Source organism: Delphinapterus leucas, chromosome 8, assembly GCF_059928025.1.
Source record: "Delphinapterus leucas isolate spDelLeu-1000000601 "Yukka" chromosome 8, BTC_Dleu_Yukka2, whole genome shotgun sequence".
Taxonomy (NCBI): Eukaryota; Metazoa; Chordata; class Mammalia; order Artiodactyla; family Monodontidae; genus Delphinapterus; species Delphinapterus leucas.
The window spans coordinates 85,632,226-85,646,387 of record NC_143136.1 but is presented as its reverse complement, the minus strand read 5'-3'; positions in this window follow the sequence as shown (position 1 = coordinate 85,646,387).

The window sequence follows — 14,162 nt, the reverse complement described above, 5'->3', positions numbered from 1 at the left end:
CCCTGTGGGAGCTTACTACTTAAAAATAAAGTAGTTAAACTGTTTAACTTCCTACTTAAATTCCCACTTAAAAAAGTAATTGCATTCCATTTCCTAAATTCTGAGCCAGTTTTGAAGCGTGTGGGGAAAGAGCTCTATTATTATGATGTTATTATATCAAATAATGTCTTTTCCTTCCAGAGCCCTCTCTCACTCATTACTCTCTAAGTCCCAATTTTTCAGTGGCAAAAAGGCAAACAATGCAGTGGCAAAGACCAATTTCGATGAATTAAAATAAATGTCCTCAATTTTAACATAGGTTGTTTTGTTGAGGCTGGAGATTAAAAACAAACAAACAGGAAAGGTAAGAGTGGTTTTCTTACAACGATTTTGAGGTGTAAATGTGGGGTACAAAATTAGGAGATGTCCTTTACTTTCAGTTAGAGCTGAACAGTTTTGTATTTGAGATCATGGATTTTGCCACTAAGTTAACTTGAATGCTAATGGAAAATACCTATTAGTAGCTGAGCAGAGAAAAAATGTAGGAGGCAGAAAGACATAGGTCAAAATTTTATTTAATTCAAATGTGTAATCCATGGAGGCTCTACTAGATATGAATAAAGAAGTATGTAGAAATTAAGAATCCAAGCAGAGAATGGTTATCTCAGTGGTTTTATTACCCACTTGTTTCAGTTTGAGTGTACTTTAAGTAGTTTGTCAGTCAGACATCAAGAGAGATGAATTTTACAGATAGAATTGGAGAAGTTTTTATCAGAATTCAGGATGTGCCATAGGCAGTTAGATTGTAATATGGAAATACTGAGAGTTTAAATGGATGCTACATGAGAAATTATCCTGGATTCTTGAGTATGTGTGTAAGAATGGAGTCTTTGTTACTTTTTTTTAGAGGTTGATGAAAAAAGTATGTTTTATAACTCAGCCGAGAAAAGAAGAGTGTGTATTGGAGACAAGAACTTGTGCAGTTAAATAACTCAGTCTGTGGAATAGAATATAGCTGCTGACTAGTGGCTGAAGACACAGACTGTTAGCTGGAAGGTTGACCAGATTATTCACAAATGCTGAAAAACTCAAAAGAAGAAAGGAAAGAAAAGAAGGAAGAAATGAAGGACAGAAAGGTGAAGAAAGAAAAAAGCAAATGAACCAGAGAAAACTACAATGGATTATATTAAAGCATAATTATTCTGGAGTTTTGAAACCAGCTCATCACCGGAGAAAAATGACATTGTTTAGGCAGGGTTGGGTAATTCACATCTATAATTATTGGGATATAAGATAATCTAGGAACAAAGAATATAATAACATTATGTTTACTAGAAACTATGGGAAATCCTTTCTAGCTTAAGTGGTACTTTGTGAAGAAAGATGCAAAGACTCCAAGTTTATCTTTTAATCTAGTTTTTATCCCTATTTTAGCACGTCGTACTTAGTTAAAAAGAAAGTAAACTACAACTGACCCTTGATTGAGTTTCAAATCCACATTCTTTCCCTTTATTTCTCCACTAGACACTGTCCTTGTCATATTTCAAAGCCTGTCAAGACCTACCTGCTTATTGAAGGTTTTCCTTCTTCTATGAGATGAGATACCTATAGAGATATGTATGTTTTTTATTATTTATTATGGTCATGAGTGTTGTCTTTCTTGACACGTAAGAGAGCAGAGATAGTGTGTTCATATTTCGAAAATGTGTACAAAGCACACAGCATGGTATGCTGCATCCACACTTTGTCCAATAAATATTAGTTGATTGTTGATGAGAAGGCACATGTCGCTAATAAGAACCTCCTGCTAACGCTGGGTCTTCAGAAGCCTGAAGAGCTTTGTGAGTTGGAATGATGCCCCATTGGGATAATTCCTTATGTTTAGGATAAATGAAGAGATAGTATTCCGTTTTAAAATCAGCATCACTGGTGGATTTAGTATGATATATGCATTACTAGTGTTGATTATTTTGGAGTTTCTTAATTCAGAAAATTCAAAACAAATGAAAATATAGACTGTATAATATATATACACAGCATATATAGTGTGTGTATATACATATATATACACACAGTATATGTGCATACTGGCCAATATGCAATTTTAAAATAAGCGAAAAGATAGTATTTCTACTTTAAGAAGAATCAATCTATTTGGGCAAAAGAAATGAAAATCTTTAAAATTGTTTACTTTATGTTCAGCCTTTATTTATCACTAGATATTCATAAAATATCTACTAAATACAAAGATGAAAAAGGCACCATTATATCCTCAGAGAGCTTTTAATCTGATGGGTTAAAGACAACCACACACAAAGTAGATTGTTATTTTTACAGGAGAGCCGAAGAATGCTGAAATGAAAATAGCAAAAGTATCTAACACTGAAGAGTACTTATTATGTGTCAGACTTTATGATATGTTTTAGGTGTGTCATCTCAATCCTCAGGCCAATTTTATGAGTTATAGGTACTCTTACTTCCTCCCTCCCCACCCTATAACTTTCCAGATGAAGTAGTAGAGAACTATACATATTAATAAATTACCCAAAGGAACACAGCTAAGACAAGGCCGAGGTGGACCTGTGAGCTGAGAGCCTGACTCCAGAGCTGGAAATGTTAGCCATTATACTCCACTGCCTCCTAGGGGATGGGGGGAGAGGAATCACCTCTGACTGGGGAGGGGTCAAAAATGGTTTTTGAAAAGAGGTCTCTTGATCTGAGTCTTAAAGGATTGGCTGGATTGTGAGGCAGGTAGAAATATGAGGAGGGAATGCCAGTTAGAGAACAGCTGTGGAGGGAGCAGAGCTCAGGCTTGGGTAGCACAGAGTTCGGTGGGGCACTGGGGATACGCAAAGGATGCAGTTGGGAGGTGGGGCAGTTGGAGGCTGAAAAAGAAAAGAAGGCCAAGGAATCTGGTCTAAATCCAACAGCAAAAATAGAGCAACAGATTTATAATAAAAATGGAAAGAATGGATATTAATAAGGAGTAATCATCATGTGGAGAGTTTCAATCAGCAAAGTTTTCTTAGAGGAGTTGGATTTTAAACTAGGATTTGAAGTTGATGGGAGTGGAGTAGAAAAGCATGCCAGCAACCTAGAATATTGTGATTTAAATAGAACTCTAGAACATAAGAAAAATGAGGAAAGCTGATAAAAGTCCGTTTTTCATGCTTTCAAGGACTGCTGCTGGACAAAGCTGAATAGGTGAATTTCTACCTCTCGCACCTAAGAGAGAAGGAATAGAAGTACTCCTCCCAATCATCTCCATCTCAGTTAATGGCTTACCATACACTCAGCTGTTCAAGTAAAAACATGACAGTTATTTCTGATCCCTTTTCTTCCTCTGACTCTAAAATATATCCTGAATCTTCTGTGCTTTGATTCTTCATTAGACTCCCCAGAGAGCTGACACTCTGCTGTTGGAAAGCTTCAATCAGATCAAGTCACTTCCTTGTTTAATATTCTCCAAAGGCTGCCTATTGCATTTAGAACAGATTCCAGCCTCCAAGTCCCTTAAATTTCCAGGCGTACCTTATTTTGTTTTTCATTATGCTTCAGCGTTCCTGCCTCCTTTCTGTCTCTTGACTGACCAAGCTCATTCTCACCGTAGGACATTTTTACTTTTTTTTTTTGACTGGCTTTTTCTTCGAGCAGAAAATTAGCTCATATAAACATCCTAGCCTTAGAGAGCTCTCCCCGGGACAACCAACCTGAAATATTATGTCCACGACTATTTTCTTCCTGCACTTGTTAGGAAGCAGGCCACTCGCTCCAGGAGAATTTTGGCTCCAGAGGACAGGACTTGCTTTGTCTTATCCAGTGCTTCAAACTCAGTGCTCAGCAAAGTGCTTTGAATGTAGTTGCTCAATAAATATTTGTTAAATGGATGAAGAATGAATGAAAAGAGTGGGAGAGAGGATGGCTTGAGTAATGGGTAGAGCTTATGTTTTACCCTTATTAAATGAATTAAATTGTGTAATAAATCATGTGGATTTAAAAAAAGTATATTCTGTTTCAACAGTTAACCAAGTTGTTTTCTTCTTTGCATGTCAGCTTATTGATGTTGGGTAGGTGGACTAAAAGCCTCTTGTGTTGCAGGGGGAAAACAATCTTGAGATTTAAAGGGAAAAAAAAAAGGTCTTAGTTAATCCATAGGGTGGGTGAGAGCTCAGCCAGAACGCTCTTTGGAATCCAGACAATTCAGTGACAGTAACACTCACAGTACAAGTGTTGGGGAGGTCAGATGAGATGAGTTTGTGACATGTGCAATCACTCCTGATGTGTCTGATTTTTTGACACTATTTCATGGTGACATTTAAATTTGAATGGGAAATGACCTCCTTGTTCCCAGTTCCTTTCCTAGCCAGTATAGGATCGCTCCTTCAACAAATACTGGTAGGTTTTGTTCAGTATAGTTCTCCAGTATCTTAACAGATGAAGTTTACGAATTTATTTTCTACTGGAAATAGTGATTTCAAAACAGGGAAGAGGTTGTAGGAGCTATTTATTTTTACTTTTAAAAAAAGGAATACCTTCCTGGCAAATAAGCAAGTAAATAAGCAAGCAATCTCAACAGCTTTCTTGGAAGGAGTCAGCCGCTGCAGGTATGGTAGAATTCCTTTGGCCAGCCTTAGCTTCCCCGGGGTTTTCTTACACTTGTGTTGGCACAGTTGGTGGAGTTTATTATTAGTGGTCTGTCCTACAAGCCATTCATTCATGGAATATGGCCCTGGGAGAGGGATCTTCATGTGAAAATAAAATTGTCATTGTTTTTCATTGGCTTAGGAGGCATCTCACATAATGAAAGAACATCCCTAAATAGAAAGACCTCAATTCAGAAGAAAAGAAAGAAAGGTGAGGAGAGAGAGAGATGTCCTCCGTGGAATCGAAGAACTGAGGAATTCAGATTTTGTTTTGTGCAGTGCTAGTTGCCTTGCCAGTCTCAAGCTGGCACTGTGGGCTTGCTGTAGCTGCTTGCTGTAGAGCCTGAGCTGAGGAAAGGAGACAGTTTGCTTTGGTTTTATTGCTCAGCCTCACCATGCGTCTCAATATGTTTTTGATTTTTGTATTTTAAAAATAAGGTGAATGATCTCAAAAGGAAATCATTACAGGCGATTTTATACTTTGCTTTTTCTAATGGACAATTAAAAAGCAACTCTGGTCCTATTCCAGAGATTTTCTCATTTCTTAGTATAAATGTAATTTAGGCACATATAATAGTTCAATGGTATTATTAGATATTATCGTATTTATTTTATTCAAGAAAATGTTTGACACACCTTATTTGTATTCTTTTGGAGGAAATGTCCTGGAATGGGTTTTGTCCTAGTTCCTTTCTGTGCCTCTCATAAGGTGTGTGTTAGAATTCAAGTTCCTAAGAGTAAGAATAGCATTTCTTTTTTTTTTTTGTGTGGGGGGGAAGGCATAATGATTTTGAGCTTTGAGGAGTTTCAGTGGGCTATTGTTGCTTGCTTTTTTTTTTTTTTTTTAACAATATTCCAGCCTATCAAGTCCCCCTGTGACACACTCTGTCTCCAATGGCAGATATTTATATTTCAAATTAAATAAAACAATAATTAATTTTCTTTTGAAAAATTTTTGGAATTTTGCTTTTTCAAGATCTTTGAGGTAATTGGAGATAACCCCAGGCTATCACAAAACCAGGGCTGGGAATCACTGCTTTAATGATTAGCACTTTGTAAGCCTTCAAAAAATATTAAAACAGGATAGACTGTCTAATTTCTGGTGGGTGGATTCACTTTAGTATAATGTAATGTGTTAACAAATGCTCAGAGAGGAGGTTGTGGATCCAGAAAGATGGCTTTTGCAGAAGGCTTTTATACAAATTAATTCAAAGAATAACAGGAACAGTTGTGTAATGGGGCAGAAGGAATAAGGTGACTCAATTAAATGATAGAGAAATCTCCAGGAAAATATTTGTCTCACATCAACCCAATACTAACAGTAAAATTCTCATTGTGGAAATCGATAATCTTGCAATAAATGCATAATAACTTCAGAAAGGGATTTTTTAATTAATATTTTTATATGATTGGCTGTGCACCAAATATTGAAATCAAGTACTGCTTTTCTTTACTTTAAGAATGATAAAGTTCTCTCCTATGTCTCTAAAGAGAATCTTAAAGGAGAAGGATCAAAAGAGTAATTTGCAAATAAATTCACCTGTTGAATTTGTGCCTGAACTTACTATATTTACCTAATTCATTTTTGGCTTTTGCTTAACTTGAGCCATGGTGACACACTGAGAAATTAATGCCAAGTTCTCCTGGGTTGCTAGAACATTTGTACAAGGCAGTGGTGAATAAGTAAGGGTAGTGTAAGCCCTAGGGTTTGGGTCCCACTCAGTAGGGGGTCTTAGTCATTGCCCGAAGAACTATTGTGTGGTCTAGCTAATTGGTACTGCTAGCTTATTGTTATTTCATGGATCCAGGAAAGCAGTTTGGTTCCTTTCCACATTCAGAGCTGGACCCAGCATACTAGTAGTTCTGGACAGAGAGAGTTCAGGATCCATCAATTTGATGCTAAAACCTAGATCAGCTTTGTGGCTTTCAGAGATGGATTAAGGACATTTTTGCAGTGTTCACAGATACACGATTCACAGACCTACAATGGTATAGGCAGTTTGAAAAGAGATTTGAGTAAGTAAACAGGTAGACTGAGAGAGGATAAACAGCCCTGAAAACACTTCTGTTTTGTCTTTTGGCAGGGATTTCTGCTTTAGGCTTCCTGAGTTTTTTTACCTGGTGTTCTGCAGGGAAATTTGCATTCCAAAAGATAGGTTAGGCTGCCTTCCTGCTTCTGAAACTTCTAGAAGGTGTTCTGATATAATAGATGTTTTCCCAGCTTTTTTTCCTGGAGATAATCCTCCATTATCTGGTTAATACAGGCTCTATCTGGTTAACACTCCAGTAGTCTTGCATATAAGGGTCCTTACTTTCTTTTAAAGAGGGTATCTATTATACCTAAATAAAGCAGAGAGAGAGAGAGAGAGAGAGAGAGAGAGAGAGAGAGAAATGTGTAACATTATTTTGAAAAGTATCCCTTTCATTTGAACCTTTCCTTAGCTTTACCATCTAGACCTACAGATACAAATACAGGTGAAGAACCACTCAACAATGATGATGAGTTCCTGAAGGTCCCAGACTCTGCACACTTTTCCCTTTTTCATTTTTTTCTTACCGTATTTAAATTTTCATTCATGTAGTTTACCTCTTAGCTATCTCTTATTCTTTAATTTATATTTCACATTTTAGAACTTGCTTGGAGTGTACAATATGTTTCAAACTTGAGAGAACAGAACTAGATAAGTTCATGAAAAATAGCCCCTTCTTTCTTATTCCAGAATTATTTAGAAGGGGAGCAATGGAACTTTTTGGATCAGTCCCGTTCTGCTTTGGGCTACTTAGGCTTTCAGTCTGTGGCTCAGTTCATTGGCACCAGATGCCAATAGTTACAAGGTCAAAGGTTTGATCCTCACTTGGGCTCGTTTGCTGCCAATTTTTCCAACAGGTTGTATGGAGATTGAGTACAGTCACTATAGAAACAGTGGTCTTAAAGGAGATAGGTGAACACATGAGTGACTAGATGAAAATTCAGCCCCATTCCTGGAAAAACAAAGCCTGGGCCCTACTGTCATTTTTGCATTTGGACAGAATGTGCCACTTAAATGTGCCGCTGGTGAGCTTGTTACTCAACCTCCCTGAATCTCTGTTTCCTCATCTGTAGCATGGAGATAAGATTTGCTCCCTTTCTACCTCACCAGGATCTGTGAAGATTAGATAATGGCTGTAAAGTCCTTATACAAAGGTATAAACATTATTATAAACAAGGAGATTAGTCAACAAGTATAAAAAATATTTTAAGGACCCCCCCGAAAGTGTATTGCCTAATAATTTTTGAATCAATATCAGTAGTTTGCAGTTTAATCCATTCTGAACTTGGCTTAGCTGCAAAAAGTTAGGTGTGAATGTTTGACCTTTTTATTTATTTATAACGTAAAAAAATTGATAGTGAACATTTATATTAATAAAAACAAAGTGGGCTTTGAATCTGAAACAGGTCTTATTTGAAAAGGAAGGTGAAGGCGAAGGTCTCTAGTAACATATGTGCCACTGAGGAATATTTGCATATATTTGATGCTTCAGTGATTTTCACAGTATACCTTGGAGTTTAAGCTGTAGCAAAGAGCCAGTGCCATTGCTCAGCACCATAGTTCGCTCTCTCCAGCTTTATTATGGCACACAGCGACAACTTCATTTTTAGCATTAAAAAAATCCTCTTCACTTAATTCAGACAGTGACCTGCAGGCCTCATTCTGACTGAAGGAGCCATTCAGAATACTTCCAGACAAAAGCAGGGCTTTTTCCTAGCAACCAGATCAAAGCCAAATCTCCCAGAATAGCTCCCTCCCAGGTTTCCTTTGGCGCATAGGTTCACAAGGATTCTAAGGCTTGTGGTATCCAGTTCAAACTACTCTTTCAAACTGAAATGGAAAGGAAAACTCCTGAGGAATTTTCGCAGACTCTGAGAACTGGCGAGCATTGCAAGAGCACTTAATCTTGGGAGAACACGGTGGTCATTTGGAGCATCCCTAACTTTGTTATTGCCTGCATCTGCATGTACATTCTGTCGGACTCCCACAGAATGAAGTCTCTGTTTCCTTTCTGCCAGTACCTAATATCAGCTATGCCCAGGAGCCGGCTGATGAAGACTTCCTGTTTGTTTTGAGTCACTGTTAGAGTGATAAATATACTTTAGCTTTCTGCTTAGAGAGGAAAGAAACCAGCTGCCCTGAACTAAAGAGAAAAATGCAGAAATTCCACTGAATGGCCCTGTTATCATGCAGTTTCAAGGGCAGCATCAAAATGAAAACTATAAGCTTGAGCAAAGTAAATAATTTCCATATTAAAGCATCTTGCTGCATTCATAGACCTAAGTTGTTTGTCTTTAATCATTTAGGCGAACGATGAATTTTTCACTCTTCTAAGACTAACTCAGCAATGTTTAGAAGTTTAAAAAAAATGTAAACTTACACTACAGAGTAATGGTGAGCTATATAAATAAACAATTACAGTTGTGGTTTTTTGATCTGACCACAAGCTTTTAATGCCATTTTTACATGAACATATAATGCTTCTGGATAAACAGTAATGTTTACATTGTCCGTGGCATCCACTGTTGTATTGAGTCATTTACATACATGATTATTTGGACATAGAGTAACCCAAGAACAAAAAGAATACTATAAAATTATTTAAAACAAGAACAACAGGAAATCCTTTATAGCTTAAATAGCACTTCTTAAATAAAGCTGTGGAGTTTTTATGTTTTGATTTCATTTTTGTCCTTTTATTTTAAACAGGCTTTAGATTTGATAATTAGAGTGTCCTTTGAGTGGAATTTGTATTTTAACAGTGAATTAAGGAAGCCTTGCTGATCTGAATGCATTGACCACTAAATTCTGGCTTTTGTCTTTTTTTAAAGCTCAGTTTAGACTTGACTTCCAGTAGTTATGAATTGGAAAAGATGACAGCCACTTGTGTGTACCTGAAGGGTGTATGACTTACTTATTTCTTCCCAATAGCTATGGTCTCTTAAAACAATTTCTAATTGTAAAAGAAGAATTTGCTAATAATCTACAGTTAGTTTCTTTGTCCAGGATAAAGAAAATGTTTAATAAAAAATTCAAATTAAAGTTAGCATTAACACTTTTATGCTGTCAAATTAATGATGCATATGTGGAGGCAGGAGGGTGTGCATTGGTCTTATCACAATGCATCTGGTCATATTTGTAATTTGAGACACGAAAATGCCCCAAAATATTGTATATAAAAAAGGTTCCCTAACATGTTGGAGTCAGTGGCTGGAACATCAACACAGTGGCTTCCTGGGTGCGAGAATTACAGTGCTGAAGGCTTGATAGAGACTGGGTCCTTATCCTTTAAAAGCTCACATTAAGAAAAAAATTCATGCGATGTTGGCAGCTTGTAAAGGAAGACAGACATTTAGAAATGTCCAGAATATTAGTTAAAACAAAGCCAGATATACTAAGTATTGTTTTTACTTTATAAATATGTTATAATGTGTGTTTTTTAAAAAATATTCTCACTTTACTGACCCAAGGAAGTTGAGAAGAAAGCATTTTTAAATATGATGGAGGATGGGAGGCTTAAAATACTGAATCATATGACATATTTTCTGTCAGAATGGAGACCTGTATGTATATGAACTTAGAAAGAATAGAATCAGAGAGTGGATGGTATTAGGAGAAGAGGGGGAAAAAAATAACGAAGCCAGGATTTTTTGTGGGTAGGAAAGAAGGGTATAAAACAAATTTATCAGATAAATGTATTTGCAAAGGTAAGTATGCCAGGGGATAGTTTCAGTGGGTATATCAGCCTCTGTACTTTTTAAAAAAAGAGGTTAAAATTAGATAGAAATACATGAGATAGTGGTTTAGGTGAGGTTTTTTTTTGTAAAATCTATTATTTAAAATAAATCGGAACTCAAAACGGGTGGGACCTTTCACTTACCAAGTATAAAAAGGCGTGAATAAAACGCCTTTTACCTTTTCCAGTGCTATTGAATGTCAAATATCTAGTGCTGAAGTGAAACTATTATGGTCAAGTTGGTGTTGCCCATGTCAAGTCACCATTCTTCTCAGCAATAGTAATTGCTTAGATTGTTCAAAACTAGCTTTAGTTGTGATGGCACATTTGTGATCCAGCCTTAAGGAATGGATCTGTAGGTATTCCACTCACTGATAACCAGCATCATTTCCTCATGATTCAATAAGAACATACGAATCACATCTTGTATTACATATTACACAACCATTTACAAAATGCTTTCTTTTGCAATGTCTTGCATGATGCTTGGTTGTATCTGGTTCTGGTTGTAAGTGGGAACAGTAACAGTGTGTCATCTGTCCTGGGCCAGAGGTGATGACTCCAGCACTGTGGTTCCTTTTAAGGGGGCAGAAATATTCCTTATGCTGCCTAACAGCATTTCAGGAGCATATGCTTATGAAAGAGATGCTTCAAACCTGTATTTTCAAGTATAGTAACTTGCACCAAAGTGAAATGAAACTGTTCCATAGTTAACCCTGTATCTCTCTGAAATTATGACACCACATTCCTGATCCTAGGAGTTTGGGACAATTCTATTGAAGAAGGTGAAGAATAGGCATGGAGAATAAGGGCTGTGGGAATCATTTGTTATCTGAATAAAGGGTTTTTAAAAAGAATGCACTTATTAGAAGAAATGGGGTTGGGAAGGGGGTATGTTTTTCACACGTGTTTTCTCACTTCTGAGGTGATAAGTCCAGCCCTCACAAAATAAAATGGCAGGTTTCACACTAAACCCACCCAAGCATATTCCTATAGTCTCCTAACCCATTTATTGTTTGAGAATATAGAGGCAACAAGATCTCTTGCACAAACCAGTGGTTGAAAGAGGTCAAAGCAAAGAGAGAGATCTTTGCTTTGCCTCCCTGTCTTCCAGATGTATGTCATCTTCTGTATAACATGTGTGGATCTCCAGGGCAATGTACGAGGTCTCCAGTAACTTTGGCTGTAAGTCAACAATCATCTTCTTTGTCCTATTCTTGATCTTAATACTCAGTGAATTAAATGCCTGAGTTCATGATTTTACCAGCTGAGCTCTTACACAGTTTATATATGTCTTAGATTCTCTTGGCTACCACTTCTATTTTACCTCAGTCATTCATTGACATGAAGAACATTTTTTTCTCATCATCTCTCATCTCTCAAAATGGCCTATCTGATCACAGCCTGGAGTCACAGAATTTTATAAATGGAATTAACCTCAGAGATCATGTAGGGCACCATCTAATAACCAACTAACAGAACTCTTGATTTACCAACCCTCAACCCTGATCTTCACCATTTTTCTCCAGCTCAGTAAACCTCATCTATGTAGGTGTTGAAAAGAAAAACTTCTGGGACTTATCTTTGATTCCTTATTACCTTACTACCCTATATACAACCCATTAGTAGATCTCATCTTTTTGCTATCCTGACTATATCCAATATTCTTCCAAGAGCCACCATCACCTTTTGCTTTGATATAGTAAGAGCCTGAAATTTATCTCCTTGTTGCATATTCTCTCACATTTCCCTGCATTTTCTACATATTGCTTTCTCAGACCTTCTTTACTGATTTGCTCTTTTTGTGATTTTTTGGCTCTGCTACCCCTTACGAGGATGTAAGTTTCAGGAGAGTGGAGACATTGGGTACAGAGTGAGCTCTGTAGAGCATATAATTGTGCCTGCTACATCATGTGCTTTCAATGCATATTTGTTGAATAAATTAATCCCCTTCTACACAGATTGGAAATACGGGTCACAATCAAGTTAAGCAAATTTCTTAGGCTCACAAGATTAGTTAGTAAATCTACAACTAAAAGTCAGGTCTCTTGACTCAGTCTAAAGCTCTTGTCATTGGACCATATTGTGGTTACTGTAGTTCTTACTGTGTAAGACTGTATAATATAGACTTAAGGAGTGCAATCTTCCTTGCTCCTGGCTTGTAATGTGGGGCTGTCTGGAAAGTTAGTGAAACTAATTATAAGATTAGCAACTAAGTGCCCTGGCTAATGTCCAACACAGACCTGTTGCACCAAAATCTACTCTTCAACAAAGTTTAAGCATACCATCTAGTGAAGGTAATTAGCTTTAAAGACCTGTACAAACTTTAACTTTCTGGATGATCATTCAATATCACTTTATTGTAATGTCACCTTCAAATATAGAACCATTTAATTTTTAATGTACTTCATTTTGTCTCCAAGAAGTAAGTATGTTTCCACCTTCCAAAGGATGCTTTTCCTCCTATACTTCTGTTTTGAATCCAATTTTTCTAGCTTCTCCTGAAGGCTTGTTTATTCAAACAATTGCAGGCTCTTTCCCACACCCCTAGCTTTTCCCTCTTCATTGCCTTTATTTGAGTGGTAGTATACAAGCTTTAGAATCTGTAGACCTCAGTTTGAACAAGACTCTCTCATTTACTAGCTGTTTGACAGTAGACAAATTACTTAATTTCTCTGAACCTTGATTTCCTCACCCTAAAAACGGGGATAAAGAAGGGCAATTGTGTAGATTAAGTTAGAAAATGTATGGAGAGAACTCCCTGAAACAGAGTATTTGCTAAATGGTAGCTACCAATATTATTACAGAGATAATCACACTTCCCTTATCTGAAAAAAAGCCTTAACATAAATGAAAATACCACCCCAAAGTCTCTCAGCTCTACTATCCCTAAATAACCCATCTTTGCTCATCATTTATATTCATAGCCAAAATTCTTGCAAAATATACTCTATATTTATTCCTTTTCCTTTTTCATAATATTGTTGTATCTGAACAGACTGAGAAATGTGTGTTATGTAGTGTCAAATGTTACACTTTTGATTTTTCTATGCCAACCATGTTATTATTAGAGATTTTCTGTTTCTCACATATCTGTGCTCTTTTATTGTGTTAGGACGGCCGGTCTTTCAGAGAATGAACCAAAGTTCACTAAACTAGGGTTAGTGGCACCAGAGAACTGGGATTTTCTCCTAAATGTCTCACAATCTTCCAAATATTATTGGAAGAACCATGGAGGTGATGAGAGGTGTTGAGTACCCTAACTGGGAGATGGGTTAGTGGACAGAGTTCTAGTCGAGATTCACATAGTTAAGAATAAATGGGGGTGTGCAATTACTTGAGGTAGACCCACATAGAGATTTAGAAAGAGCTAAATTGTTGATATAGGGAATATGCCTCAAGAGGAGATACTCCCAAGGGTGATGTGCCATTTTCTAGAGCTAAGGGTAGTAGTACTGGATGGTGAGTCTGAAGGAGGAGCTTAATAGGAAGTTATTGGACAATAGTGAGCTAGCCACCATCACGAAGTTACTTCTAGGAAAAGTGACAAGTGAGCTGTACTCTCCACACTGCCAGAAAACCTTATCATAGATTGGGCAGGTCTGTCTATGGAGAGCAGCTTTATCCAAGGACCATGAGGAACACTGGACAGCTGACTCAGAGGGATAGTAATGATAACTTATTAGGTTTATTTATTTTCTTTCTTTTTTTTTTTGGCTGCACCTCGTGGCGTGCTGGATCTTAGTTCCCCGACCAGGGATTGGACCTGAGAAC